The following is an 18,088-nucleotide window of genomic DNA, read 5'->3' on the forward strand; positions in this document are numbered from 1 at the left end:
CATGAAAAAATAAAAAATGGGGATTTTTCCTTATCGGAGACGCTGATGACTATAGGGAGGAAATGGAGACCAACCGGTGCGCCATGCTTCGCAGCTGGAGGACTGCGTCAAACGATGGCTTAAAATTCAGCTACTATTAAAAAGCATTAATAGTAAATATAATAGGAGCTCACGTAAAAATATTACGCGGTTTAAATTTACCTAGCGTCTTATATGCCAAGTTCGTTAATAGTGTCTAATTTATTTCTATATTAGACTTATTTTCAATACATAATTATATGTTATTATATTTTAATAAATTATTTTTATGTGATATTAACTTATTATATAGTGTCTGAGTTATTTATATGTTAGACTTATACCAAAGTGTCTAGTTACATGCTATTATATATTAGTATTACCTGTTATTATACTAGTGCCTAACTTATTTCTAACTTAATTATATACTAGACTTTCTAGTGTCTAATTATTTGCTATTATATTTTAGTAAATTAGTATTATATATTATTAACATTTTATATTAAACTTATTTGAATACTAGTGTCAAACTTATCATAAAATTTCATCATCATAGACTTACATCACTATCTTAATTAATAACATAACGTGTGGTAATGTCATAATTCCCCATATGTACTGTGAGTACCTGCCGGTGACCGTAGTATAACTTACGTTGAAATTACATTGTTTAAAGACTCATTCTCAATGCATTGGTAAATAACATAACATCATAAAAATCATAATGTGTACACCCACCAACGTTAGGTGTCATAACATGTTGACTTTATTCCGGCATTTAAAAAAAAAAAAACCCATTTGAAGCCTGTTGACTGTTTTTCGTCAACCTGGGGGTTACCACTCCATTATTAAACATTCTAGAGTGGACAAATGAGTTTCACCAGGATAATTCCCCATCCTAGCCTTCGGGGTCATGATAAAATGATTTTCATGCAATGATTTGGAAAATATGTTTCATGACATATGCATATGTAGCAAGTTTCGTGAAAAATGACATTTATATGCAATATACTAAAAATGGTGGAAATATCACATGTCCTGTAAGTATGCACTCAATGTATCATATAACATGATATTTTATGCTCAAAATGATAATTGAAATATGAATGGACATTTATTAACAATTCATAAATAATTTATCAAGGCGTAATTTAAAGGCCAACTTATAAACTTCTGGGGAAATTTGAAATTAGCATTGTAGCTGTGTAAATCATGTGTATACTAAGTGAGGGTTAATACTCTTATGGATAGGTTCAAAATCCAAGGCTTAAAAAATTGGGTATTTACAAAAATATCCCTAGACTTTCAAAAATTGTCATTTAGGCCCTAAATTTTTACTAATTACGAACTCTAAATTTAACCAAATTTCATATACTTTATATTTTCGGCATTCTAAAATCATCTATGCTCTTGGATTTTCAAATATCAAAGTGGAACTTGTCCAATTAGTCCCAACACATACATCCTACTTGATGCCTATGTGTATTTTCAACTATTGATTCTTATGAATGCATGCATATGAAATTTTCCTTAATCACAAATGATCACTAACATCTTTAGGGACATTATGAAGTCTAATCCTTGAGTAATTAAGTTCATCCCAACACTTAATCAAAACTAAGAAATCCTTAAATGCCAATATGCTTAAAATCGATTCATGTTTTATAATCAAAACAAGATAAATTTAAAACCTATCATGGCATGCTTCTAACCACAAATTTAAACTTCCATAATCATGTTAGGATAATGATAAATCATATTAAATCATGCTTAAGACATGCCATAGCTAAATTTCCAATTAAAAACATTCAATCATTTAAACTTTCCTTTAATTGACCCGGTTTTGCATTAAGCATCATAACCTTCTCAAAACTCAACCAAATTTCGTTCAAACACTTGGAAACAAAGCTCGAAAATGCTAGCTAAGATCAAAAGGAAGAAAGCTTACAAATTTCGTGGCATTCCAAGCACTCTAGACTGCCTTACACAAGAACTCACTAAAACTCACTCGGTTTGCACTCTTTTGATCTCTAAGAGGGAAAAATGCTCTCAAGGCTCAATATGATACTTGGAGCTGTGGTCCAAGTGAAATGAGAAGGGGAGGGAAGTATTTATAGGTGGTCAAGGGGTGAGGGCTGTTGGCTTGGGTGCTTGGTGATTGGGTGAAGTGGGAGGTGCTCAAATATGGAACATTTCCAGATTTACTTGCATGAGCTTAGGTCACTTGTGCAGAATGACATAGTGCCCTAAACTACCACCATTTCCCCTCCACAGTAGTTGCAAGGGTCCTGTAGATGACTCCAGGTCGTGGGGCAGCATTTGGGTGGCAGAAGATCCCTTAAACCACCCTTGAAAACTATTGGATGGAGGTGGTTTTGTAGTGGCAGAAAATCAGTTCGGTTTTGGATGTTTTTGGGCAGCAAAAATGAGTCAAAATCCTTCATGATGGTCATGAGACTTCTTGGTGATTGGGTGGAGAAGGAGGTGGCGTGGGGTGGTGGTGCAAACCATGGCAGGAGGCTGGTTCAAATCCAATCTAAACAGTTCATATACAAACTAGACCAAGGTGCACCCGGTTTGGTTCTTAGTGTTGGTTGATGCAACTAATTTCGTCCAAGGCTCAAACTGCATTTGGGAGGGTCTCATGAGGTATTTAAGGACCATATTACCCTTGAGAATAAACCACAAAAATGCTAGGTCCAAGGGCAAAACAGTCCAAGCATTACAAAGAGCAATGCACAAAATCGATTGAAGTATGGTTTGGGCTTGTTATGTCATTTTTCTTAATTACATGTGAGATAATTTAGCTAGGGTATTAATGGTCTAATCATGGTTTAAGGGAGTAGAAATTCAAAAAAATTTGAATTAAAAATTTTAAGAAAAGATTAAGCATGATTAAGCTTCAAAGCATAGCTTAAAGTGCACTAACCTTAAGTATGATGGTTAATGGCCTTAGCCAATTTTCAGAACTTAATTAGGTACTTTGAGTGTGGTTTGGGCTTGAGGAAACCAATGGTATAGTGTTTTGGGCCTTTGGTCTTTGAATGGTGAAATGAGTCCAAACATGGCTTTAGGCCATATGAGCTTGAAAAGGGCCAAGGGTCCAATCTACACCAAAAGCCTTATGCCTTCCTATACTTGGGCCAAAACTAGCCTTGATTTCCTAAGGGTGTGGTTCAAGATTTTCTTGGGCTAGGCCCATGAATGCACTTGGGTACTAAAAAGTCTCACCAAAATTACTAATTGGCTTGTTCTCTAATCCTTAGCTCATTAACACTAACTACCAACATTATTGCTAATCCCACTATCAACCTTAATGAAAGTGATTAACCCATAATTAAAAGTATAATCTAGAGTACTTAAGGGTTAATCAAGGATTAATTAAGTGGGGTGTTACATACTCCATGTCGAATTCACTGAACTCAATCGTCCATTTGGTAAGCCGTCCCAAGGTGTCTAGTTTCTGCAGTACCTCCTTGAAGGGGAGATCGGTCAGTACTTCCATCGGGTGGGCCTGGAAATACGGCCTTAATCTCCTGGCCATGACTATGGCGAATACTAACATTTCCATCCGGGCGTACCTTGCTTATGCTCAGCGGAAGGCCTGTCTCATGTAGTAGATGGGCTGCTGCCCTTCTTCGGCTTCCTTGACAAGTACGGCTGATACGACATGTGGTGATACTGCTAGGTACATCGTCAGGGTCTCCCTGGGACTTGTTTGACTGAGTAGTGGGGGCGACTCAGGTACAACTTCAAATCGGTGAAGGCTTTTTCGTAGGTCTCATCCCACTCCTAGGCTTTCCTCAGGACTTTGAAGAATGGTAGGCACCAGTCAGTTGATCGAGTGATGAAGCGGTTCAGGGCTGCTACCCTCCCAGCTAGCCTCTAGACTTTGTGAAGGTTGCAGAGGGGAGGCATTCCTATCACTGCTTCCACCTCTTCTGGGTTTGCCTCAATCCCTCTCTAGAGACCATGAACCCTAGAAACTTACCCGTCTCCACTTCGAATGCACACTTCAACAGGTTCAGCTTTATCCGATATTGCCGAAGGACGGAAAATGCTTCTCGTAAATTTTCCAAATGCTATCTAGGCTCTTTGTTCTTCACCAACAGGTCAACTACGTTCACTTCCATATTTCGGCCGATCTGTTGTGTTGAACATTCAATTGACTAGCCGTTGGCAGGTGGCCCCCGCATTCTTGAGGCTGAACGACATTGCTTTGTAGCAATAGAGGCCTCGGTCTGTTACGCATGCTATTTTCTCCTCATCATCCAAGTTCATCCTGATCTGGTTATACCCAGAATAGGTGTCCATAAAGCTAAAGAGAGGATGCGCCACCGTCGAATCCACGATCAGGTCAATGCGTGGTAAGGGGAAGCTGTCTTTTGGGCAAGTTTTCAGGTCGGTGAAGTTGACACACATCTGCCATTTCCTGCAGGCCTTCTTCACTAGAACTACATTAGATAGCCAATCCGGGTAATGGACCTCCCAGATGAACCTTGCCGTTAGGAGATGGTCCACCTCCTTGGCTATCGCCCCATACTTCTCGGTGCTCAAGCTCCGCCGTTTCTGCTTGACTCTCCAAGCAGCTGGATTGACGCAAAGCCAGTGCTTAATGATGGAGTTTTTGATCCCTAGCATATCCTTATGGCTCCAAGTGAACACGTCCCAGTGTTCTATTAGGAGGGATATTAGTGCCGCTCTCATCTCCGGGTCCAGCTTAGTCTCGATCCGGACCTTTTGCTTCGGTGCCTGCTGGTCAATTGTAACCAGCTCCAAGGGCTCGTTGGGTTTTGTTTGCCAAAGAGCCTGTTCATCACAGATTTCTTCATCCCATTCCGTCAGGGATGAAGGTGAACCTGGCTTGGGCACTTCTTTTGTCATTCCGACTATCGCGACTAATTTGACCTTGTGCCTTAGCTCTTAGTCGTAGCATTCCTGGGCCAAGACCTGCTTGCCGCGGACTTCGCCCACTCCAAAGTCAGTGGGGAACTTCAATTTGAGGTGGTAAGTGGACGTTATTGCCCTCAGACTATTCAGGGTGGGGCGCCCCAATATGGCGTTGTACGAGGATGGAGCTTTGATGACTAAGAAGTCAGACATGGTGGCCGTAGTTTTGGGAGCCTTCCTTGTCAATACTGGAAGGGTGATGGCTCCTATTGGTTGAACAACGTCTTATGTGAAGCCCTTGAGCGGCATTGGAGAAGGACACAGTTGGTCCAGGCTGATTCACATCTTCACAAAGGCTTTCCAGAAACAGGATGTCTGCCGAACTACCATTGTCGAGTAGGATACTTTAGGTTTTGAAGTTTGCCACTTGCATTGTTACCACCAATGCGTCGTCATGCGGGTGGAGGATGCCTTCTTCGTCTCTCTCGTTGAAGGTTATCGAGGGGCCTTCGGTGCAAAATAGGGGATTGTTTGCAACTCTTTTATCGGCGAACACTTCCCTATATTGTACCCTCCGGGCACGTGCTTTCCTGGTTGACGAAGTAGCCCCACCTACGGCATACCCCCCGGTGATTGTGCTGATCTCCCCGAGTGGCCTGTTCTCTGCCGGGGGACTCATCCGCGTCGCATCCCTTGTTTCCTGCTTTCTTGGACTTGCACCTCCTCGGGGACCCAAGTGCCTTCCTCCACATCGATCTACGCGGTCCTCCAGCCGACGTGTCCGAATAGGTGGGTCTTCCTCCCTCATCCTCTTTAGGGCGTAGTAGTCTTGAGTGTTGTGCGGTTATTCATGTGGAACTCACAATACGAGTGGTTTTTCTCATCTCGGGGGTGCTCTCTTCAGGGGCTCGGGCGCCGGTTCCCTTCCACGGCCAAGTTTGTGTGAGCGCGGCTTCCCCCTTGGGGTCGAGCCGGATTTCTCCCCTACTCTTCGTGTCTGGCGCTCCCCTCTTTCCCCCTCCCTGGTCGCGGCCTCCTCGCGGGCCTAACGCCTTCCGACCCTTTCGCTCCATCTTGGACCGTTATGGGGTAGTCAGGGCCTCGAGTGTATCTTCAGCGTTGATAAATCCGTCTGCTCGGTCCATGAACTCCCTTAGTAGGGGTCTTTCGTGCTATCTATGCTAGATTCCTCCTAGGAGGGCCGCCAACGTGATCTTATTGTTTTGGTCATCGGTGGTCATATGCTCCCAATTGAACCGTGAGAGGTATAACTTCAGGTTCTCACCATCACCTTGTTTGACGGTCAGGAGGTAAGCTGCCGGACATCTCCTTTTCCAACATGCCAGGAATTGCGTCATGAAGAGGCGGGTGAGCTCCTCAAAGCTATCTATTGTTCTCAATGTCAGCGACCCAAACCAAGTTTAGGTGGCTCCTCTCAGTGTTAGTGGGAAGGCTCGGCAGGCGATTTCTCCTGGGAAACCATGCAGGGTCATGTGGGTTTTGAATGACTCTAGGTGCTCTAGTGGGTCTTTGGACTCTTCGTACATTTCCATCTGGGGGACCCTGAATTTGGGGGGGAAGTGGCACTGACGAGTAGCTAGTCAACAGTGGATGATGTGTCTATCTTCTTAGACATCTCCGCGCATTTATCACCAAGCTCTTAGATTTGGACGTGCATCTTGCATCTCTCCTCCTCCGATGCGGCGTCCGCAGGGACCCGCCGTGAATCCTCGTGTTTGTTGCCTCTCTGTTCTGCACCCCCTACTAGCTCTTCGTTGGTGCATTTGAGGGCCGCATTCTCCTATTGTAGCATCCCAGCTTCTTCCGTTAGTTTCCTCACTATCTTCTTCATGCTTGCGAATCTCACTTCCATCGTCCCTTCCTCGTCATCTAACCTTCGTGTAGCTCGGGACCGTGTCGTTGTCAGCATGCGAAGTACATGCTTTTATGAAAAATCTATTCCATAGATGGCGCCACTGTTGATGTCGTGTTTTGCAGCCCTAGCACTTCTACGATAACCAAGCTCACGCTACCTGCAATTGAGAGGAAATGGCTCCAGCGACGTCCGGGGTCACTCCGATGCCATAGTCAGTGAATAGTCATCTAGTGATAAGAACAACTCTGAAGAATAGTAAGAACAATCGAAATTAAGATAGAGCCCTCCTGTAGAAGGAATGACCGTTATTTATATCTGATCCGGGTTCTGCTGTCGAGGGAGATCATGGTGTGTCAGCCATGCTAGGTCAGTCCTGCTACCACCTTTCTGCCAGGGTTGGGTGTCAGGTTGTGGGCGAGCCATCCTTCGTATGTGGGGTGCATCGTTGAGTGCCGAGTCTCCTGACACATGCATTGAATGCGGTGTGCCTTGAGTCTGACGAGTTCATGACCGGGCATGTTCAGTCATCTGCGTGCAATTGGGTGTCCTGTCTGGGGCTCTGCGGTAGGGCTCGATAGGCTGTTGAGCCCCTAGACGATCCCATTGGTAGATCCAAGCTCGGTGCTAAAAGGCTTTCTTCGGTAGGTTTGCGGTCACGGGCTCGGCACGTTGTCCTTCGGCCCAGACTCTTAGCCCACATGAGGGTTTTGTCTTTAGGCCTAGAGTTCTATGACTTGACCTCTTCGGGCCTGGGCCCTTCTAGGATGGGCCCCTTCCTCACAACTATAATATTTACATATACTAAAATATTATTAATCTATTTATATTATAGTATAAGTATATTATTCTATAATAAATAGCTTATATTAGTATATTATTGAATCTAACTATATAAATCCTAATTATATAACTATATAATTATACTAGTATATATGATCAATATGTAGATAAATACAAATTTTTGTAACATATGTACAATCTCGAGATCAAATGACAAAATCAAAGTCGGAATTGAAGTCAAATCTGATCGAATAGTACTTGGAGTCGATCTAGTGATAGCTTCGATTCCAACTAAAAAACTAAAAAAAAAAAATCGGACTAGAATCGAAATCAATGTAGAGTTAAATTAAGAGTTCAATTTTCAAACTTTTGCTTAGCCGTTTATCTCGAAGGATAGGCAATCATGACGAATACATTTAAGGATTCAGTTGGATAGTGAGATGAGATGAAATAATTTTATATGAGTTGTATAAAATATTATTTTTTAATATTATTATTATTTTGAGATTTGAAAAAATTCAATTCCTTATTATATTTTATATGAAAATTTGAAAAAATTATAATGATAAAATGAAATGAAATGAGATGAGGTGAGATAATTTCGGTGTCAAAACCAGCACTACATATTTGCGCGCACGCTTAAAAAGTTTTCCAAACAGCTAGATGCGTCGCTATAAAAACCCCCCCAAAAAGCGTCAAAATTAATCCTTCTAACATTATATACGTAGTTAAATCCCCTTCTCTTTCTCGCTATTACTTTACTGTATTCCTCATCCATCTTCTCTTCCATATATGGTCAGCTTCACGAATGCACTTAGACTTACAGATCAAGAAAATCACTTCAAACCCAAGAACCTGCTGCCTGCAGCCATTATGGACAACCGGCACATAACCATCGAAACAATCGACACCCCAAACCCTGACGAATTCCAAAGGTTTAGGGTTCACTTCTATGAGAGGCACCTTATTCACGTCACCCTCACCTCTAATCCCTTCGTCGTCTGTGGATGGATTAAAAAGATTACCTGGTTCAAACGCAAACGTATCCACAGTGGCCGCAAGCTCGTCGTTGGCCTTGGCGTCCAGTCGTCTCCCTACTACAACTGTGCAGCCATTCTCCAGCTCTGCGTTGGCCACCGCTGCCTCGTCTTCCAACTCCAACAGGCGAATATGGTGATGCTCCCCCTCCGACGCTTTCTGTCCAATCGCAGCAATACCTTCGTCGGCTTCTTTAAGTACAGGAAGCGACGCATGCTCCTCAATTCCGAGCACGAGCTTTTCGTCAGGAATTTCGTTGATATTCGCGACTTGTCGGAGACCTTGGGGAGTAGGTTTTTGTCGTTGGAGCAGTTGGCAAATAGTCTTTTCGGTTTCAAGGGCGTGAAAAAGTCGATGATGATTGAAAAAAGTAATTGGGATGATGCTTCGCTTACAGAAGAACAGGTTAAGTACGCCAGCGTAGACGCTTTTCTTTCTTTCCGCATTGGAATGCATTTCAAAGTGTGGGCCTGAAATCTCTCTTTTTCTTTCCATTCTTGGGTGCATGGCGACTCATAAATGGTGGAAGTGCTTTTCTTTAATTTCGTTCTTTCTTTTTCTTGGGTCATAAATGTGGAAAGGCCTTTCTTTTGTTGGCGATGAACGTTCGGTGATCATATTATTTTCTCTTTTGGATGAATAAAATTCGTTGGAAATGGTGATACATATATCAAATAAGTGTGTAATTTGCAACGGTTCTCTTCATTTAGTTGCAAAGCTTTCCTTATGTATTTGCAACAAAACTTAATTTCGTTGCAAATAACAGTTTTTGTTGGTGTAATATTTGCAACCTCTCAATTTCACAAATAACAAGTTTTTCCGACGAAAACTTAAATCCTTGCGAATAAGTGTATAGTATTTGCAACTGTTTTCTTCATTTCATTGCAAATAAAAAGTTTTCCTTACGTATTTGCAACGAAAACTTCATTTCATTGTAAATAATAAATTTTCCTAACGAAAACTCAAATCCTTGCAAAATAAGTGTGTAGGATTTGCAATGGTTCTCTTTATTTCGTTGCAAATAACAAGTATTCCCCATGTCTTTGCAACAAAAACTTCATTTCGTTGTAAATAACAAGTTTTTTGTGTAGTGTTGCAATGGTTCTCTTCGTTTGTTGCAAATATCAAGTTCCTTGTGTATTGCAATGAAAACTTCGTTTCGTTACAAATGACAAGTTTTTACAACGAAAATTTACATCCTTGCAAATAAGTGGTAATCTCGTTCAGACTCGACTAGGTATGGGAATTCGTTCAAACTGGGCTGGGCTGGGACTTATATATATTTACACACATCATTCCAAAAATTATTTGGTACGGGTTAAAATTTGTTGCAAACAAGAAGCTTTCCCAACGAAAACTTAAATTCTTGCAAATAAGTGTCTAAATTTTTTAATAATGGATATTTCTAAAATTTTTCCATCCTTAGCAAATCGAAGCAGAGAACTTTAACGTCCTTTTCAAGGGTTCTTTAAAGAAAGATAGATTTGGAGAGAACGACAATAGCAGAAAGAAATATTGAGAGAAGGGTAATAGAGATATGGTTAGGAGGGAGGGGATTTGATAAAGTAACCCGGTTAGTAGGAGACGTGGCACATTCTTGGTCAAATATTAGCATTATTTCTTAATCTTCATGCATCTTTAAATTGGTGGATGATTTTCTCTAACCCCCTCTAACATTTTTGTATAGGATGGTAATATAAAAAAAATATTTAAAAGAAAATTTAAAAATAAATAATAATAAATAAATAAAAATAAATAAAAAAAAGGTCGGGTCGAGTCGGAATACCCGTTTTCCGAAAATATTTTTAAGTCAGGTATTCGGCTAATCGGCCATTCGGCCAAACGGAATACCCCTGAGTTGGGTCGGATGAACAATCCTAGGTACACTCTTGTGCCCACATCCCTTGTCAGGAAGTCCAAGCCCGTGCATACCCAAGCCCAGCCCTCCCTTACCCAATCTTCAAACTACGTCGTTTTGGGACAAAGCCCTACCACCCCTTGTTGTTTATTTCCTTCCCTGAGTTCCCTTTTCCAGCCTCTTCAATCCCGAATGCCTGTCGCGCTCTAGTTCTTCTCTCTACTCTCTCCCTTTGCGCCGCTGCATCCCGAACTGTCAAATAAGTAAAATAAGTATATATTCATCCACAACTGTCAATTACAAAAAGAAGTTCTAAAGCTCCCATCCTAATTAGGTGGGAGCATTAGAAACTAAAAACTCATGAAATTCCATGTCATTAAAGTCCACAGCAATAGCCCAAGTACAAAGAGTCCTAAAGAAGAACATTTTTAGCTCCGCCGTTGATCTCTCTTTGTCTTCAAAAATCCTCTCATTGCGCTCCTGCCACAAGCACCACATAATACAGATAGGAATCATTTTCCAAACCGCGTTGATCTGACGCACTCCTCTAATTGAGGTCCAATAAGCCAAAGCATCCAACACAGTTTTCGACATAACCCACGCTAAATCCATTCTGTTAAACACCGCATCCCAAATAGTCCTAGCTACCTCGCAATGTAAAAGTAAATGATTCACCGATTCACCCTCTCTTTTACACATAGAACACCAGTCTGCTATAATTATGCTTCTTTTTCTTAGATTATCCGTAGTAAGAATCTTCCCCAAAGACGCTGTCCACACAAAGAAAGAAACTTTTGGAAGAGCCTTATTACGCCAAAGCTTTCTCCAGGGAAATTGTATGTCAGGAACTTGTATGAGTACCTTGTAAAATGAGCTAACAGTGAAGACCCCTTTCCTTGTTGGACTCCACCAAAAAATCATCTGCATGTTGGATATTCGGGCGACAAGAATACAAAAGACTATAAAAATCTACAAAACTCCCCATCTCCTAGTCTTATGCTGCCCGATTGAAATTGATATTCCAGTGAATGTAGAAACCTATGACTTCCATTACCTCCGCCACCATTGCATCTTTAGCATTTGCAATCACGAAAAGTGTAGAAAACAAGTCTTGTAGAGTACTATTGGTACACTAAACATATTTTCAAAATCTGATCTTTGAACCTGTACCCAATTGCAATCTTGTATGTTGATGGAAAACCACCCATCCTCTTCTAATGTGTTTCCATAGCCCCCTTCCAGCGGCCCCTCGAACTTCTCTAGTAGACCAACCCCCTCTAAACCACCGTATTTGTTTTCAATCACAGTCTTCCATAAGGCATTTGGTTCCTTAATATAACGCCACAACCATTTGCCAAGAAGTGCCCGATTGAATATCCTCAAATTTCTAATCCCCAACCCACCATTGGATATAGGACGGCACACAATTTCCCACTTGACTAAATGGAATTTAAACTCTTCACCTAGACCCCCCCACAGAAACTCTCTCTGTAGCTTCTCAAGACGACCCGCCACACTTGCCGGTATAGGGAATAAGGATAAGAAGTAAGTGGGTAGATTAGAAAGCGTACTTTTAATAAGCGTAATCCGGCGCCCTTTTGACAAATACATTCTCTTCCAACCTGCCAATCTTCTCTCTACTTCCTCAATCACAGTATCCCAAATAGAAAGCGCCCTTGAGGCTATACCCAATGGTAATCCCAAATAGCTCATAGGGAGAGACACTATCTTACAACTCAGTGTACCAACCAACACCCTCAAATTTTGTACTTCGCCAATAGGCACCAACTCAGATTTATCATAGTTCACTTTTAAACCAGACACTGCTTCAAAACAAAGCAACAATGCCTTCACAGTCCTCAACTGATCTGAATCGGCCTCGCACATAATAAGCGTATCATCTACAAACAATAAATGTGAAATGGTAGTGATACCCCTACTCGGCGATCCAATCTGAAAACCACTAATATAACCATTAATCACTAAGGCTGAAACCATCATGCTTAATGCCTCCATAACAATAACAAAAAGTAATGGAGATAATGGATCCCCTTGTCTCAAGCCACGAGAGCTCGGGAAGAAGCCTTCTGGACTGCTGTTGATTAACACAGAGAATCTTGCTGTGGAGATACACCATCTGATCCAAGACCTCCATCTTTCTCCAAATCCACACCTACCCAGTAGATATAGAATAAAATCCCAATTAACATGATCATATGCCTTCTCCATATCTAGCTTACACATAAGCCCTGAGCTGCCAGCCTTCAATCTACTGTCCAGGCACTCATTAGCAATTAAAGCCACATCAAGTATCTGTCCACCCTTCACAAAGGCATTTTGAGGCTTAGTAACAATCTGTCCCAAGACCCCACTCAAACGGTTAGCGAGCACTTTAGCAATGATCTTATATGTACCATTCACAAGACTAATTGGCCGGAAATCGGAAATCTCAAAAGCTCCTACCTTCTTAGGGATTAAAGCAAGGAAAGTGGTATTAAGGCTTTTCTCAAATTTACCTACCAAGAAAAGCTCCTGAAACACCTTCATAAGATCCACCTTTATCACCTCCCAACAGTCTTGGTAAAAACCCATGGAGAAACCATCAGGGCCGGGGGCCTTATCTTTTGCCATTTTCTTCACTACATCATAGACCTCTTCCTCTTCAAAAGCCCTTTCCATCCTTGCGACTTCCTCCAATTCAATAGTATAAAAAACCGAACCATTCAAGGTAGGCCTCCACCCCACCTGTTCAGTGAGAAGCTCTCCAAAGAAACTTACCACCTGATCTTTTATTACCTCTTCTTCTCTACACTCGACCCCCTCAATTTTCAGCATCTCAATGGTATTATTTATTCTATGAGAATTTACAATTTTATGGAAAAACTTTGTGCTCCGGTCCCCTTCCTTTAGCCAGAGAGCTCTTGATTTCTAGCACCACGACATCTCTTCTTGAAGAATTATTCTCTCAAGATCTGCTACTAGCATAGTTTTATGTGCTTGTTCCTCCTTAGTAAATGGTCTCCCTTCTTGTAGTCTTTCTAACTCCTGTATTTCCTCCCACTTAGTATTTTTATTATCTTCTACATTGCCAAAAGTTTGTTGGTTCCACACCTTTAAGTCTCTTTTTAACACTTTCAACTTATTGGCAAAAATGTAGCTGGGTGTACCATCGAAATGATACGAATTCCACCATTGTTTGACCCTTTCCACAAAACCTTCAGACTTCAACCACATATTCTCAAACTTAAAATATCTTTTACCGCTGCGAATACCTCCACAATCAAGCAAAATTGGCCAATGATCTGAAACTAGGTGTGCCAAACGTGTTTGCCAGATATCAGGAAAATGACCTTCCAACTCAGGTGAGATTAAGAATCGATCCAAACGGGACCAAGTCTGATTATTGGACCATGTTGCTACACCCCCAACAAGTGGAAGGTCGATCAAATTTAAGTCGAAAATACACTCCGAGAATTCCAAACTTGCTGGTCTCAATCTTCTACTTCCAGAACATTCACTTTGGAAACGAACCACATTGAAATCCCCTCCAATGCACCAAGGGAGCTCCCACCAACTATACACCCCTACAAGCTCATCCCACAACATTCTTCTATCTATATCTTGATTTGGCCCATACACTCCTGCAAATGCCCACGAAAAACCATCTGAGACACATTTTAAAGAGCATGCTATCAAATATCTCCCTATATACTCCTCCACTTTCTCCACCACTCTCTTATCCCACATCACCACAATTCCTCCCGATGCCCTTGATGAGGCCAAGTATACCCAGTCTACATACATATTGCTCCATAAACTCCACACAATCTTCCTACTAATCATTTTCGGTTTCGTCTCCTGTAAGCACACAATATCCGCTTTCCACTCATGAATTAAATGCCTAATCCGAAGACGTTTCTCTATCCCGTTGAGACCCCGGACATTCCAAGAAACAATCTTAGGCTTCATTGGGAAACCGTCAACCCCTTCCCTTTTGCCCTATTCCTACTAGAACTACTTTTCGAATTCAAAGACCACATCAATCTTTTCAATTCTCGGCTTTTCTTCGATTCCCCCTTCTTATTTTGGCGATGTCCAGCTTCCATAGCAGTTAACAAAGCTATGAACTGCTCCTCATACCCATCGCAAACAATCCCTACCACATTTTGGATTTCCTTTGCTTTGTGTATAACCCAATCTGAGACTTGGTCAAGAAAATAGTAGTTCAATGGGGTTGGATTCCCCAATTTATTATCCTGAAAACCTCCCCCAACCGAAAGCTCCTCCAACCCGCAAGCCTCAGGGATGAAAAGTTCATCCTCCACGAAGTGCATCAAGTCAACTGAATCTTTCTCCTCCTCAGCCACCTCAAACTCCTCCGAGTGATTCACAGATAGGTCCACCGAAGTCGGAAACAACCCACCTCCCTTCATCGGCAATTTCTGTCCCTCGTTTGGCAGAGAAAAACGAGCCTCGAAACCCACCAACGCCTGTTGCGCACTGAACCCACCTCCCTTCATCGGCAGTTTCTATCCCTGATCGGCGGCATCCTTCGGAAACAACCCACCTCCCTTCATCGGCAGTTTCTGTCCCTCGTTTGGCAGAGAAAAGCGAGCCTCGAAACCCACCAAAGCCTGTTGCGCACTGAACGCTGGCAGCACCTCATTGGTGGCATCCTCTGCCACCGTCAACGCCGTCTGTGCTACCGTCGGCTGACCCAACGCCGTTGGTTGGCTATCTGGCACAAACTCGAGGCTGTGCAACTCGGGTGGAAATTGGCGTCGGCTTGCATCCGAAGTATCGGGTTAGGCTGACCCGAGTCTGGATTGTGTCCTGGGCAGAGACGGCCCAGGCCCATTTAGGATCTGACCAATAGGCCTAGAAGGCCCTGCCCCATCAGCCCGTTGTAAATTGAACTTAGGTCGCGACGGCCCACTCTTTTTTCTCCACACAGCCCAACCCTTATCTGTTTTTAATTTTTCCTGGGCCTTATTCTGTGTGATTCCCGGCCCATGATCCATAACTTTGGATTTCCCTTTATGAACCCCCGTGTCCTCCATTGCCTTAAATGAACCAGCAAACTCTACTATTACAGCCACATCCCTCTGCATAGAACTCAGCTGACCCTGCATTTCCATCAATCTCCTTCTAACTTCCCACGACTCCTGACACATAGAATGGCTCGACACACCACTTTGATTCAACATTCCTTCCTGATGCCATGGCCTTTGTCCTCTACCTGCAACTCTCTCACCACCATCACGCATATTCACATCGCCATCACGCAGGTTAACATTCACAAGCAAAGCCTCCTTATACGACTGTTCTTGATGTCTCAATGCCCCAGACCCGAGACTCCGAAACCCTCCTCCATTCAAACCACCCACTTTCAAGCCATCCTTCCCTTTCTCTCTCAGCATCTCCCTCATCTTCCTTCATCCCCATCCATTCTCACCCTCAGGAATGCAAATAATATTCCTCCTCCCCCCTGATTATACTCTGATATTTCAATAAATCTCCCTCTTCTATTGACACATCGTTGTGCTATAATGCTGCAATATCCATTCCTTGTTGTTGAATAAACCTCCTCTTTCCCCTTGCTTAAAACACTCCTCACGTACCTTCACAAGCCACTAGATTGAAGAGAAACCCAGCACCACCGAGTGCTCTGTTTTCCATCTTCTCTCTGTTACATGCATACCACCATCTCCAAGTTTTGACAAAATAAAACATTTGGATTCAATCACCACTTCTGTATATTGACCCCTCATACTCTTAGACCTTACAGTAATCGCTGTAATATTCTTACGCCATTAACAAAACACCAACGAAGAAAAACCAAATACGTAGTATTACGCATGTTTACGGAGAGAAATGTGTTTTAGGAGAGAGAAAAAAGCGGGGAATTTTCCTGACCCTTGCCACGCCATTGCATGCCACAACCGATATGTCTCCCTCTCGATCTCACTTTCCCTGGCCCTTGATTTCTCTTCTCTCTCTCAGATTCTCTCTCTCCCTCTCTCATTCTTTATTTCTGTCTCTTAGTGCTGTTATGACCAGGAACCTATGTGATAAATCTGGCAATTTCAAATAGCCAGCCACTCCAACGTTGCTCACGACAATGTGTTTTGATAAAATAGTTGATAATTCATTCATGACAACTGGGCCTTTAATAGGCGTTTTACAGGTGCAAAAAATAAGGAATAGGTGCAAATAATAAGGAAACTACTACGCATGGACTGTGCGTGACCCACTTAATTCGCACGGACTGGTGCGTGACCCATTCAACTTAACCCACGACATAACAGCCCATAGACTAAGTCTGCTGGACATACATAACCGAAAATACCCTCAATTAATAAAGCAAATTGCATAACCAAATAACTAAAACAATTATTGAGTTGGGCGTGTAACACAACCCCTCTCTTCAGAAGAACTCGCCCACGAGTTCGGGATATGTCCTGCGCAGCTCTTCCGAGTCCATCCAGGTTGCGTCCTCTTCGTTGGTCCCCTTCCATTGAACCAGGAAGTCAACCCCTGCTCGGTTCCCCTTTCTCTTGAGCCTTCTCTCTATTATCTTTTCGGGTTCGGGAGCCATGGCGCCATTCTCCATCACTGTCGATAACCTAGGGTTAGGGTTTATTTGATTCCCAATCTTCTTTTTGAGGCAAGATATGTGAAATACCGGGTAGATCTTAGAATCTTTGGGTAGATCGAGTTTATAAGCAACTTTCCAGAGTCTTTGAATGATTTGAAAAGGCCCGAAATATCTTGGTGAAAGTTTCAAATTTTTTCTTACTGCTACCGTCATTTGTCTATATGGTCTCAACCTTAAGTAGACCCAATCCCCCACACTGTATTCTCTTTCTGTTCTTTTCTTATCTACGTATATCTCATTCTCCTTTGAGCTTCTTGCAGGTTTTCCCGTGCCAACGTGAGGATGAGGTCTCGGCTCCTCATCCCGTCTTCAACGGCATGTACTACCATGGTTCCTGGTTCATACGGGAGTAGGCGTGGAGGTTCTTGCCCGTAGACTATCTCAAAGGGGGAAAACCCGGTGGAGGAATGCTTTGAGGTATTGTATGTCCACTCGGCTAGAGCTAACCAACTAGCCCAATCTTTGGGTCGGTCACTGGTAAAGCACCTGAGGTAACCCTCTAACCATTTGTTCATCACTTCAGTCTGCCCGTCCGTTTGAGGATGGTATGCCGAACTCATCAATAACTTGGTTCCACTTAGATGGAAGATTTCCTTCCAAAAGTTGCTTGTGAATATTGCATCTCTGTCACTGACTATGCTCTATGGTATGCCGTGCAATTTAAAAATATTTTCCATGAATGCTTTCGCCACTATTGTTGCTGTGTATGGATGTGCCATTGGTATGAAATGACTGTACTTGCTGAATCTGTCTACTATCACCATAATGACATTGTATCCCTTGGATTGAGACAGTCCCTCTATGAAATCCATGCTGATATCCACCCACACTTTACTTGGTATCGACAGAGGCTGTAGAGCCCCAGCTGGTTTGAGATTCTCTGTTTTGTTTCTTTGGCATACCTCGCATTCTCTTATAAATTTCCTGATGTCCTTTCTCATGCCATGCCAAAAAAATTCTCTCTTGAGTC

The sequence above is a fragment of the Juglans regia genome, chromosome 6 (genome assembly GCF_001411555.2).
Source record: "Juglans regia cultivar Chandler chromosome 6, Walnut 2.0, whole genome shotgun sequence".
In the NCBI taxonomy this organism is placed as follows: domain Eukaryota; kingdom Viridiplantae; phylum Streptophyta; class Magnoliopsida; order Fagales; family Juglandaceae; genus Juglans; species Juglans regia.